Source organism: Salvelinus alpinus, chromosome 34, assembly GCF_045679555.1.
Source record: "Salvelinus alpinus chromosome 34, SLU_Salpinus.1, whole genome shotgun sequence".
NCBI lineage: Eukaryota > Metazoa > Chordata > Actinopteri > Salmoniformes > Salmonidae > Salvelinus > Salvelinus alpinus.
In genome coordinates this window covers 5,358,727-5,374,137 of record NC_092119.1, presented here as the reverse complement: position 1 = coordinate 5,374,137, position 15,411 = coordinate 5,358,727, and positions in this window count along the sequence as shown.

The window sequence follows — 15,411 nt, the reverse complement described above, 5'->3', positions numbered from 1 at the left end:
ATACATTATGATGGAGACAGCTCTGTAACAACACATTATGATGGAGACAGCTCTGTAACAATACATTATGATGGAGACAGCTCTGTAACACATTATGATGGAGACAGCTCTGTAACAACACATTATGATGGAGACAGCTCTGTAACAATACATTATGATGGAGACAGCTCTGTAACAATACATTATGATGGAGACAGCTCTGTAACACATTATGATGGAGACAGCTCTGTAACAACACATTATGATGGAGACAGCTCTGTAACACATTATGATGGAGACAGCTCTGTTACAATACATTATGATGGAGACAGCTCTGTAACAATACATTATGATGGAGACAGCTCTGTAACAACACATTATGATGGAGACAGCTCTGTAACAATACATTATGATGGAGACAGCTCTGTAACAATACATTATGATGGAGACAGCTCTGTAACACATTATGATGGAGACAGCTCTGTAACACATTATGATGGAGACAGCTCTGTAACACATTATGATGGAGACAGCTCTGTAACACATTATGATGGAGACAGCTCTGTAACATCACATAATGATGGAGACAGCTCTGTAACAATACATTATGATGGAGACAGCTCTGTAACAATACATTATGATGGAGACAGCTCTGTAACACATTATGATGGAGACAGCTCTGTAACACATTATGATGGAGACAGCTCTGTAACACATTATGATGGAGACAGCTCTGTAACAACACATTATGATGGAGACAGCTCTGTAACAATACATTATGATGGAGACAGCTCTGTTACAATACATTATGATGGAGACAGCTCTGTAACAGATTATGATGGAGACAGCTCTGTAACAACACATTATGATGGAGACAGCTCTGTGACAATACATTTTGATGGAGACAGCTCTGTAACACATTATGATGGAGACAGCTCTGTAACACATTATGATGGAGACAGCTCTGTAACAATACATTATGATGGAGACAGCTCTATAACAACACATTATGATGGAGACAGCTCTGTAACATCACATTATGATGGAGACAGCTCTGTAACAATACATTATGATGGAGACAGCTCTCTAACAATACATTATGATGGAGACAGCTCTGTAACAATACATTATGATGGAGACAGCTCTGTTACAATACATTATGATGGAGACAGCTCTGTTACAACACATTATGATGGAGACAGCTCTGTTACAATACATTATGATGGAGACAGCTCTGTAACAATACATTATGATGGAGACAGCTCTGTTACAATACATTATGATGGAGACAGCTCTGTAACACATTATGATGGAGACAGCTCTGTTACAATACATTATGATGGAGACAGCTCTGTTACAATACATTATGATGGAGACAGCTCTGTAACACATTATGATGGAGACAGCTCTGTTACAATACATTATGATGGAGACAGCTCTGTAACAACACATTATGATGGAGACAGCTCTGTAACACATTATGATGGAGACAGCTCTGTAACAATACATTATGATGGAGACAGCTCTGTAACAATACATTATGATGGAGACAGCTCTGTAACAATACATTATGATGGAGACAGCTCTGTAACAATACATTATGATGGAGACAGCTCTGTAACAATACATTATGATGGAGACAGCTCTGTAACAATACATTATGATGGAGACAGCTCTGTAACAATACATTATGATGGAGACAGCTCTGTAACACATTATGATGGAGACAGCTCTGTAACACATTATGATGGAGACAGCTCTGTAACACATTATGATGGAGACAGCTCTGTAACAACACATTATGATGGAGACAGCTCTGTAACAATACATTATGATGGAGACAGCTCTGTTACAATACATTATGATGGAGACAGCTCTGTAACAACACATTATGATGGAGACAGCTCTGTTACAATACATTATGATGGAGACAGCTCTGTAACATCACATTATGATGGAGACAGCTCTGTAACAACACATTATGATGGAGACAGCTCTGTAACAATACATTATGATGGAGACAGCTCTGTAACAATACATTATGATGGAGACAGCTCTGTAACACATTATGATGGAGACAGCTCTGTAACAACACATTATGATGGAGACAGCTCTGTTACAATACATTATGATGGAGACAGCTCTGTAACAATAGATTATGATGGAGACAGCTCTGTAACAATACATTATGATGGAGACAGCTCTGTTACAATACATTATGATGGAGACAGCTCTGTAACAATACATTATGATGGAGACAGCTCTGTAACAACACATTATGATGGAGACAGCTCTGTAACACATTATGATGGAGACAGCTCTGTAACAATACATTATGATGGAGACAGCTCTGTAACAATACATTATGATGGAGACAGCTCTGTAACACATTATGATGGAGACAGCTCTGTAACAACACATTATGATGGAGACAGCTCTGTAACACATTATGATGGAGACAGCTCTGTAACACATTATGATGGAGACAGCTCTGTAACAATACATTATGATGGAGACAGCTCTGTAACAATACATTATGATGGAGACAGCTCTGTAACACATTATGATGGAGACAGCTCTGTAACAATACATTATGATGGAGACAGCTCTGTAACATAACATTATGATGGAGACAGCTCTGTAACATCACATCATGATGGAGACAGCTCTGTAACAATACATTATGATGGAGACAGCTCTATAACAATACATTATGATGGAGACAGCTCTGTAACATCACATTATGATGGAGACAGCTCTGTAACAATACATTATGATGGAGACAGCTCTGTAACAATACATTATGATGGAGACAGCTCTATAACAATACATTATGATGGAGACAGCTCTGTAACAATACATTATGATGGAGACAGCTCTGTAACACATTATGATGGAGACAGCTCTGTAACAACACATTATGATGGAGACAGCTCTGTAACAATACATTATGATGGAGACAGCTCTGTAACAATACATTATGATGGAGACAGCTCTGTAACAACACATTATGATGGAGACAGCTCTGTAACAATACATTATGATGGAGACAGCTCTGTAACACATTATGATGGAGACAGCTCTGTAACACATTATGATGGAGACAGCTCTGTAACACATTATGATGGAGACAGCTCTGTAACAATACATTATGATGGAGACAGCTCTGTAACAATACATTATGATGGAGACAGCTCTGTAACACATTATGATGGAGACAGCTCTGTAACAACACATTATGATGGAGACAGCTCTGTAACACATTATGATGGAGACAGCTCTGTAACAACACATTATGATGGAGACAGCTCTGTAACACATTATGATGGAGACAGCTCTGTAACACATTATGATGGAGACAGCTCTGTAACACATTATGATGGAGACAGCTCTGTAACACATTATGATGGAGACAGCTCTGTAACATCACATAATGATGGAGACAGCTCTGTAACAATACATTATGATGGAGACAGCTCTGTAACAATACATTATGATGGAGACAGCTCTGTAACACATTATGATGGAGACAGCTCTGTAACACATTATGATGGAGACAGCTCTGTAACAACACATTATGATGGAGACAGCTCTGTAACAATACATTATGATGGAGACAGCTCTGTTACAATACATTATGATGGAGACAGCTCTGTAACAGCACATTATGATGGAGACAGCTCTGTAACAATACATTATGATGGAGACAGCTCTGTAACACATTATGATGGAGACAGCTCTGTAACAATACATTATGATGGAGACAGCTCTGTAACAACACATTATGATGGAGACAGCTCTGTTACAATACATTATGATGGAGACAGCTCTGTAACAATACATTATGATGGAGACAGCTCTGTAACAATACATTATGATGGAGACAGCTCTGTTACAATACATTATGATGGAGACAGCTCTGTTACAACACATTATGATGGAGACAGCTCTGTAACAACACATTATGATGGAGACAGCTCTGTAACAATACATTATGATGGAGACAGCTCTGTTACAATACATTATGATGGAGACAGCTCTGTAACACACATTATGATGGAGACAGCTCTATAACACATTATGATGGAGACAGCTCTGTAACACATTATGATGGAGACAGCTCTGTAACACATTATGATGGAGACAGCTCTGTAACACATTATGATGGAGACAGCTCTGTAACAACACATTATGATGGAGACAGCTCTGTAACACATTATGATGGAGACAGCTCTGTAACACATTATGATGGAGACAGCTCTGTAACAATACATTATGATGGAGACAGCTCTGTAACAATACATTATGATGGAGACAGCTCTGTAACACATTATGATGGAGACAGCTCTGTAACAACACATTATGATGGAGACAGCTCTGTTACAATACATTATGATGGAGACAGCTCTGTAACAATAGATTATGATGGAGACAGCTCTGTAACAATACATTATGATGGAGACAGCTCTGTTACAATACATTATGATGGAGACAGCTCTGTAACAATACATTATGATGGAGACAGCTCTGTAACAACACATTATGATGGAGACAGCTCTGTAACACATTATGATGGAGACAGCTCTGTAACACATTATGATGGAGACAGCTCTGTAACAATACATTATGATGGAGACAGCTCTGTAACAATACATTATGATGGAGACAGCTCTGTAACAATACATTATGATGGAGACAGCTCTGTAACATAACATTATGATGGAGACAGCTCTGTAACAACACATTATGATGGAGACAGCTCTGTAACAATACATTATGATGGAGACAGCTCTATAACAATACATTATGATGGAGACAGCTCTGTAACATCACATTATGATGGAGACAGCTCTGTAACAATACATTATGATGGAGACAGCTCTGTAACAATACATTATGATGGAGACAGCTCTATAACAATACATTATGATGGAGACAGCTCTGTAACAATACATTATGATGGAGACAGCTCTGTAACACATTATGATGGAGACAGCTCTGTAACAACACATTATGATGGAGACAGCTCTGTAACACATTATGATGGAGACAGCTCTGTAACAACACATTATGATGGAGACAGCTCTGTAACAATACATTATGATGGAGACAGCTCTGTAACAATACATTATGATGGAGACAGCTCTGTGACAACACATTATGATGGAGACAGCTCTGTAACATCACATTATGATGGAGACAGCTCTGTAACATCACATTATGATGGAGACAGCTCTGTAACATCACATTATGATGGAGACAGCTCTGTGACAACACATTATGATGGAAACAGCTCTGTAACATCACATTATGATGGAGACAGCTCTGTAACAACACATTATGATGGAGACAGCTCTGTAACAACACATTATGATGGAGACAGCTCTGTTACATCACATTATGATGGAGACAGCTCTGTAACAACACATTATGATGGAGACAGCTCTGTAACAATACATTATGATGGAGACAGCTCTGTAACAACACATTATGATGGAGACAGCTCTGTAACAATACATTATGATGGAGACAGCTCTGTAACAACACATTATGATGGAGACAGCTCTGTTACATCACATTATGATGGAGACAGCTCTGTTACATCACATTATGATGGAGACAGCTCTGTAACAATACATTATGATGGAGACAGCTCTGTAACAACACATTATGATGGAGACAGCTCTGTTACATCACATTATGATGGAGACAGCTCTGTAACAATACATTATGATGGAGACAGCTCTGTAACAATACATTATGATGGAGACAGCTCTATAACAATACATTATGATGGAGACAGCTCTGTAACAATACATTATGATGGAGACAGCTCTGTAACACATTATGATGGAGACAGCTCTGTAACAACACATTATGATGGAGACAGCTCTGTAACACATTATGATGGAGACAGCTCTGTAACAACACATTATGATGGAGACAGCTCTGTAACAATACATTATGATGGAGACAGCTCTGTAACAATACATTATGATGGAGACAGCTCTGTGACAACACATTATGATGGAGACAGCTCTGTAACATCACATTATGATGGAGACAGCTCTGTAACATCACATTATGATGGAGACAGCTCTGTAACATCACATTATGATGGAGACAGCTCTGTGACAACACATTATGATGGAAACAGCTCTGTAACAATACATTATGATGGAGACAGCTCTGTAACAATACATTATGATGGAGACAGCTCTGTTACATCACATTATGATGGAGACAGCTCTGTAACAACACATTATGATGGAGACAGCTCTGTAACAACACATTATGATGGAGACAGCTCTGTTACATCACATTATGATGGAGACAGCTCTGTAACAACACATTATGATGGAGACAGCTCTGTAACAATACATTATGATGGAGACAGCTCTGTAACAACACATTATGATGGAGACAGCTCTGTAACAATACATTATGATGGAGACAGCTCTGTAACAACACATTATGATGGAGACAGCTCTGTTACATCACATTATGATGGAGACAGCTCTGTTACATCACATTATGATGGAGACAGCTCTGTAACAATACATTATGATGGAGACAGCTCTGTAACAACACATTATGATGGAGACAGCTCTGTTACATCACATTATGATGGAGACAGCTCTGTAACAATACATTATGATGGAGACAGCTCTGTAACAATACATTATGATGGAGACAGCTCTGTAACAATACATTATGATGGAGACAGCTCTGTAACAATACATTATGATGGAGACAGCTCTGTAACAACACATTATGATGGAGACAGCTCTGTAACAATACATTATGATGGAGACAGCTCTGTAACAACACATTATGAAGGAGACAGCTCTGTAACAATACATTATGATGGAGACAGCTCTGTAACATCACATTATGAAGGAGACAGCTCTGTAACATCACATTATGAAGGAGACAGCTCTGTAACATCACATTATGATGGAGACAGCTCTGTTACATCACATTATGATGGAGACAGCTCTGTAACATCACATTATGATGGAGACAGCTCTGTAACATCACATTATGATGGAGACAGCTCTGTAACAACACATTATGAAGGAGACAGCTCTGTAACATCACATTATGATGGAGACAGCTCTGTTACATCACATTATGATGGAGACAGCTCTGTAACAACACATTATGATGGAGACAGCTCTGTAACATCACATTATGATGGAGACAGCTCTGTAACAATACATTATGATGGAGACAGCTCTGTAACAATACATTATGATGGAGACAGCTCTGTTACATCACATTATGATGGAGACAGCTCTGTAACAATACATTATGATGGAGACAGCTCTGTTACATCACATTATGATGGAGACAGCTCTGTAACATCACATTATGATGGAGACAGCTCTGTAACAATACATTATGATGGAGACAGCTCTGTGACAACACATTATGATGGAGACAGCTCTGTAACATCACATTATGATGGAGACAGCTCTGTAACATCACATTATGATGGAGACAGCTCTGTAACATCACATTATGATGGAGACAGCTCTGTAACAATACATTATGATGGAGACAGCTCTGTTACATCACATTATGATGGAGACAGCTCTGTAACAACACATTATGATGGAGACAGCTCTGTTACATCACATTATGATGGAGACAGCTCTGTAACATCACATTATGATGGAGACAGCTCTGTAACAATACATTATGATGGAGACAGCTCTGTTACATCACATTATGATGGAGACAGCTCTGTAACAACACATTATGATGGAGACAGCTCTGTTACATCACATTATGATGGAGACAGCTCTGTAACAATACATTATGATGGAGACAGCTCTGTAACAATACATTATGATGGAGACAGCTCTGTAACAACACATTATGATGGAGACAGCTCTGTAACAACACATTATGATGGAGACAGCTCTGTTACATCACATTATGATGGAGACAGCTCTGTTACATCACATTATGATGGAGACAGCTCTGTAACATCACATTATGATGGAGACAGCTCTGTAACATCACATTATGATGGAGACAGCTCTGTAACAATACATTATGATGGGGACAGCTCTGTTACATCACATTATGATGGAGACAGCTCTGTAACATCACATTATGGTGGAGACAGCTCTGTAACAATACATTATGATGGAGACAGCTCTGTAACAATACATTATGATGGAGACAGCTCTGTAACATCACATTATGACGGAGACAGCTCTGTAACAACACATTATGATGGAGACAGCTCTGTAACAACACATTATGATGGAGACAGCTCTGTAACATCACATTATGATGGAGACAGCTCTGTTACACATTATGATGGAGACAGCTCTGTAACAATACATTATGATGGAGACAGCTCTGTAACAATACATTATGATGGAGACAGCTCTGTAACAATACATTATGATGGAGACAGCTCTGTAACACATTATGATGGAGACAGCTCTGTAACAATACATTATGATGGAGACAGCTCTGTAACAATACATTATGATGGAGACAGCTCTGTTACATCACATTATGATGGAGACAGCTCTGTAACAACACATTATGATGGAGACAGCTCTGTTACATCACATTATGATGGAGACAGCTCTGTAACAATACATTATGATGGAGACAGCTCTGTAACAATACATTATGATGGAGACAGCTCTGTAACAACACATTATGATGGAGACAGCTCTGTAACAACACATTATGATGGAGACAGCTCTGTTACATCACATTATGATGGAGACAGCTCTGTTACATCACATTATGATGGAGACAGCTCTGTAACATCACATTATGATGGAGACAGCTCTGTAACATCACATTATGATGGAGACAGCTCTGTAACAATACATTATGATGGGGACAGCTCTGTTACATCACATTATGATGGAGACAGCTCTGTAACATCACATTATGGTGGAGACAGCTCTGTAACAATACATTATGATGGAGACAGCTCTGTAACAATACATTATGATGGAGACAGCTCTGTAACATCACATTATGACGGAGACAGCTCTGTAACAACACATTATGATGGAGACAGCTCTGTAACAACACATTATGATGGAGACAGCTCTGTAACATCACATTATGATGGAGACAGCTCTGTTACACATTATGATGGAGACAGCTCTGTAACAATACATTATGATGGAGACAGCTCTGTAACAATACATTATGATGGAGACAGCTCTGTAACAATACATTATGATGGAGACAGCTCTGTAACATCACATTATGATGGAGACAGCTCTGTAACATCACATTATGATGGAGACAGCTCTGTAACAATACATTATGATGGAGACAGCTCTGTAACAATACATTATGATGGAGACAGCTCTGTAACAATACATTATGATGGAGACAGCTCTGTTACAACACATTATGATGGAGACAGCTCTGTAACATCACATTATGATGGAGACAGCTCTGTAACAACACATTATAATGGAGACAGCTCTGTAACATCACATTATGATGGAGACAGCTCTGTAACATCACATTATGATGGAGACAGCTCTGTAACATCACATTATGATGGAGACAGCTCTGTAACATCACATTATGATGGAGACAGCTCTGTAACATCACATTATGATGGAGACAGCTCTGTGACAACACATTATGATGGAGACAGCTCTGTAACACATTATGATGGAGACAGCTCTGTAACAATACATTATGATGGAGACAGCTCTGTGACAATACATTATGATGGAGACAGCTCTGTGACAACACATTATGATGGAGACAGCTCTGTAACAACACATTATGATGGAGACAGCTCTGTAACATCACATTATGATGGAGACAGCTCTGTGACAACACATTATGATGGAGACAGCTCTGTAACACATTATGATGGAGACAGCTCTGTAACAATACATTATGATGGAGACAGCTCTGTGACAATACATTATGATGGAGACAGCTCTGTGACAACACATTATGATGGAGACAGCTCTGTAACAACACATTATGATGGAGACAGCTCTGTGACAACACATTATGATGGAGACAGCTCTGTAACACATTATGATGGAGACAGCTCTGTAACAATACATTATGATGGAGACAGCTCTGTAACAACACATTATGATGGAGACAGCTCTGTTACAACACATTATGATGGAGACAGCTCTGTTACAACACATTATGATGGAGACAGCTCTGTAACAATACATTATGATGGAGACAGCTCTGTAACATCACATTATGATGGAGACAGCTCTGTAACAATACATTATGATGGAGACAGCTCTGTAACAATACATTATGATGGAGACAGCTCTGTAACACATTATGATGGAGACAGCTCTGTAACATCACATTATGATGGAGACAGCTCTGTAACAATACATTATGATGGAGACAGCTCTGTAACAATACATTATGATGGAGACAGCTCTGTAACATCACATTATGATGGAGACAGCTCTGTAACAATACATTATGATGGAGACAGCTCTGTAACAATACATTATGATGGAGACAGCTCTGTAACATCACATTATGATGGAGACAGCTCTGTAACATCACATTATGATGGAGACAGCTCTGTAACATCACATTATGATGGAGACAGCTCTGTAACATCACATTATGATGGAGACAGCTCTGTAACACATTATGATGGAGACAGCTCTGTAACAATACATTATGATGGAGACAGCTCTGTAACAACACATTATGATGGAGACAGCTCTGTAACATCACATTATGATGGAGACAGCTCTGTAACATCACATTATGATGGAGACAGCTCTGTAACACATTATGATGGAGACAGCTCTGTAACAATACATTATGATGGAGACAGCTCTGTAACACATTATGATGGAGACAGCTCTGTAACAATACATTATGATGGAGACAGCTCTGTTACAATACATTATGATGGAGACAGCTCTGTTACATCACATTATGATGGAGACAGCTCTGTAACAACACATTATGATGGAGACAGCTCTGTAACATCACATTATGATGGAGACAGCTCTGTAACAATACATTATGATGGAGACAGCTCTGTAACATCACATTATGATGGAGACAGCTCTGTAACAATACATTATGATGGAGACAACTCTGTAACAACACATTATGATGGAGACAGCTCTGTAACACATTATGATGGAGACAGCTCTGTAACAATACATTATGATGGAGACAGCTCTGTAACAACACATTATGATGGAGACAGCTCTGTAACATCACATTATGATGGAGACAGCTCTGTAACATCACATTATGATGGAGACAGCTCTGTAACAATACATTATGATGGAGACAGCTCTGTAACAATACATTATGATGGAGACAGTTAGTGGAGAGTATCTGTAGTGGGGAGTATCTGTAGTATCTGTAGTATCTGTAGTGGGGAGTATCTGTAGTGGGGAGTGTCTGTAGTGGGGAGTATCTGTAGTGGGGAGTATCTGTAGTATCTGTAGTGTAGAGTATCTGTAGTGGGGAGTATCTGTAGTGGGGAGTATCTGTAGTGGGGAGTATCTGTAGTATCTGTAGTGGGGAGTATCTGTAGTATCTGTAGTGGGGAGTATCTGTAGTATCTGTAGTGGGGAGTATCTGTAGTGGGGAGTATCTGTAGTATCTGTAGTGGGGAGTATTTGTAGTATCTGTAGTGGGGAGTAACTGTAGTATCTGTAGTGGGGAGTATTTGTAGTATCTGTAGTGGGGAGTAACTGTAGTATCTGTAGTGGGGAGTATTTGTAGTATCTGTAGTGGGGAGTATCTGTAGTGGGGAGTATCTGTAGTATCTGTAGTGGGGAGTATCTGTAGTATCTGTAGTGGGGAGTATCTGTAGTATCTGTAGTGGGGAGTATCTGTAGTGGGGAGTATCTGTAGTATCTGTAGTGGGGAGTATCTGTAGTATCTGTAGTGGGGAGTATCTGTAGTATCTGTAGTGAGGAGATCATAGGATATTAACTAAATATATGTGTTGGTAGGAGCTGTAACCTCTCTCTGAAAGATGCATTAGATCTACAAACACTGGATTAACTATAAACCAAAGCTCCTCACCTCTGTCTGTAGTGGGGAGAGCATAGGATCCTCTCCTCTGTCTCTGTAGTGGGGAGAGCATAGGATCCTCTCCTCTCTATCTGTAGTGGGGAGAGCATAGGATCCTCTCCTCTCTATCTGTAGTGGGGAGAGCATAGGATCCTCTCCTCTGTCTGTAGTGGGGAGAGCATAGGATCCTCTCCTCTATATCTGTAGTGGGGAGAGCATAGGATCCTCTCCTCTGTCTCTGTAGTGGGGAGAGCATAGGATCCTCTCCTCTGTCTCTGTAGTGGGAAGAGCATAGGATCCTCTCCTCTGTCTCTGTAGTGGGGAGAGCATAGGATCCTCTCCTCTGTCTCTGTAGTGGGGAGAGCATAGGATCCTCTCCTCTCTATCTGTAGTGGGGAGAGCATAGGATCCTCTCCTCTCTATCTGTAGTGGGGAGAGCATAGGATCCTCTCCTCTCTATCTGTAGTGGGGAGAGCATAGGATCCTCTCCTCTGTCTCTGTAGTGGGGAGAGCATAGGATCCTCTCCTCTGTCTCTGTAGTGGGGAGAGCATAGGATCCTCTCCTCTGTCTCTGTAGTGGGGAGAGCATAGGATCCTCTCCTCTGTCTCTGTAGTGGGGAGAGCATAGGATCCTCTCCTCTGTCTCTGTAGTGGGGAGAGCATAGGATCCTCTCCTCTGTCTCTGTAGTGGGGAGAGCATAGGATCCTCTCCTCTGTCTCTGTAGTGGGAAGAGCATAGGATCCTCTCCTCTGTCTCTGTAGTGGGGAGAGCATAGGATCCTCTCCTCTGTCTCTGTAGTGGGGAGAGCATAGGATCCTCTCCTCTCTATCTGTAGTGGGGAGAGCATAGGATCCTCTCCTCTCTATCTGTAGTGGGGAGAGCATAGGATCCTCTCCTCTCTATCTGTAGTGGGGAGAGCATAGGATCCTCTCCTCTGTCTCTGTAGTGGGGAGAGCATAGGATCCTCTCCTCTGTCTCTGTAGTGGGGAGAGCATAGGATCCTCTCCTCTGTCTCTGTAGTGGGGAGAGCATAGGATCCTCTCCTCTGTCTCTGTAGTGGGGAGAGCATAGGATCCTCTCCTCTGTCTCTGTAGTGGGGAGAGCATAGGATCCTCTCCTCTGTCTCTGTAGTGGGGAGAGCATAGGATCCTCTCCTCTGTTTTTTATTTATTTTTTATTTCACCTTTATTTAACCAGGTAGGCTAGTTGAGAACAAGTTCTCATTTGCAACTGCGACCTGGCCAAGATAAAGCATAGCAGTGTGAACAGACAACACAGAGTTACACATGGAGTAAACAATAAACAAGTCAATAACATGGTAGAAAAAAAAGAAGAGAATCTATATACAATGTGTGCAAAAGGCATGAGGTAGGCAATAAATCGAATAATTACAATTTAGCAGATTAACACTGGAGTGATAAATCATCAGATGATCATGTGCAAGAAGAGATACTGGTGTGCAAAAGAGCAGAAAAGTAAATAAATAAAAGCAGTATGGGGGGTGAGGTAGGTAAATTGGGTGGGTAGTTTACAGATGGACTATGTACAGCTGCAGCGATCGGTTAGCTGCTCGGATAGCAGATTTTTAAAGTTGTTGAGGGAGATAAAAGTCTCCAACTTCAGAGATTTTTGCAATTCGTTCCAGTCGCAGGCAGCAGAGAACTGGAAGGAAAGGCGTCCAAATTAGGTTTTGGCTTTAGGGATGATCAGTGAGATACACCTGCTGGAGCGCGTGTTGCGGGTGGGTGTAGCCATCGTGACCAGTGAACTGAGATAAGGCGGCACTTTACCTAGCATAGCCTTGTAGATGACCTGGAGCCAGTGGGTCTGACGACGAACATGTAGCGAGGGCCAGCCGACTAGGGCATACAGGTCGCAGTGGTGGGTCGTATAAGGTGCTTTAGTAACAAAACGAATGGCACTGTGATAAACTGCATCCAGTTTGCTGAGTAGAGTATTGGAAGTTATTTTGTAGATGACATCGCCGAAGTCGAGGATCGGTAGGATAGTCAGTTTTACTAGGGTAAGTTTGGCGGCGTGAGTGAAGGAGGCTTTGTTGCGGAATAGAAAGCCGAGTCTTGCTTTGATTTTGGATTGGAGATGTTTGATATGAGTCTGGAAGGAGAGTTTGCAGTCTAGCCAGACACCTAGGTACTTATAGATGTCCACATATTCTAGGTCGGAACCGTCCAGGGTGGTGATGCTAGTCGGGCGTGCGGGTGCAGGCAGCGAACGGTTGAAAAGCATGCATTTGGTTTTACTAGCGTTTAAGAGCAGTTGGAGGCCACGGAAGGAGTGTTGTATGGCATTGAAGCTCGTTTGGAGGTTAGATAGTACAGTGTCCAAGGAAGGGCCGGAAGTATATAGAATGGTGTCGTCTGCGTAGAGGTGGATCAGGGAATCGCCCGCAGCAAGAGCAACATCATTGATGTATACAGAGAAAAGAGTCGGCCCGAGAATTGAACCCTGTGGTACCCCCATAGAGACTGCCAGAGGACCGGACAACATGCCCTCCGATTTGACACACTGAACTCTGTCTGCAAAGTAGTTGGTGAACCAGGCAAGGCAGTCATTAGAAAAACCGAGGCTACTGAGTCTGCCGATAAGAATATGGTGATTGACAGAGTCGAAAGCCTTGGCCAGGTCGATGAAGACGGCTGCACAGTAATGTCTTTTATCGATGGCGGTTATGATATCGTTTAGTACCTTGAGCGTGGCTGAGGTGCACCCATGACCGGCTCGGAAACCGGATTGCACAGCGGAGAAGGTACGGTGGGATTCGAGATGGTCAGTGATCTGTTTGTTGACTTGGCTTTCGAAGACCTTAGATAGGCAGGGCAGGATGGATATAGGTCTGTAACAGTTTGGGTCCAGGGTGTCTCCCCCTTTGAAGAGGGGGATGACCGCGGCAGCTTTCCAATCCTTGGGGATCTCAGATGATACGAAGGAGAGGTTGAACAGGCTGGTGATAGGGGGTGCGACAATGGCGGCGGACAGTTTCAGAAATAGGGGGTCCAGATTGTCAAGCCCAGCTGATTTGTATGGGTCCAGGTTTTCCAGCTCTTTCAGAACATCTGCTATCTGGATTTGGGTAAAGGAGAAGCTGGGGAGGCTTGGGCGAGTAGCAGCGGAGGGGGCGGGGCTGTTGGCCAAGGTTGGAGTCGCCAGGAGGAAGGCATGGCCAGCCATTGAGAAATGCTTGTTGAAGTCTTCGATTATCACGGATTTATCGGTGGTGACCGTGTTACCTAGCCTCAGTGCAGTGGGCAGCTGGGAGGAGGTGCTCTTGTTCTCCATGGACTTTACAGTATCCCAGAACTTTTTGGAGTTAGAGCTACAGGATGCAAATTTCTGCTTGAAAAAGCTGGCCTTTGCTTTCCTGACTG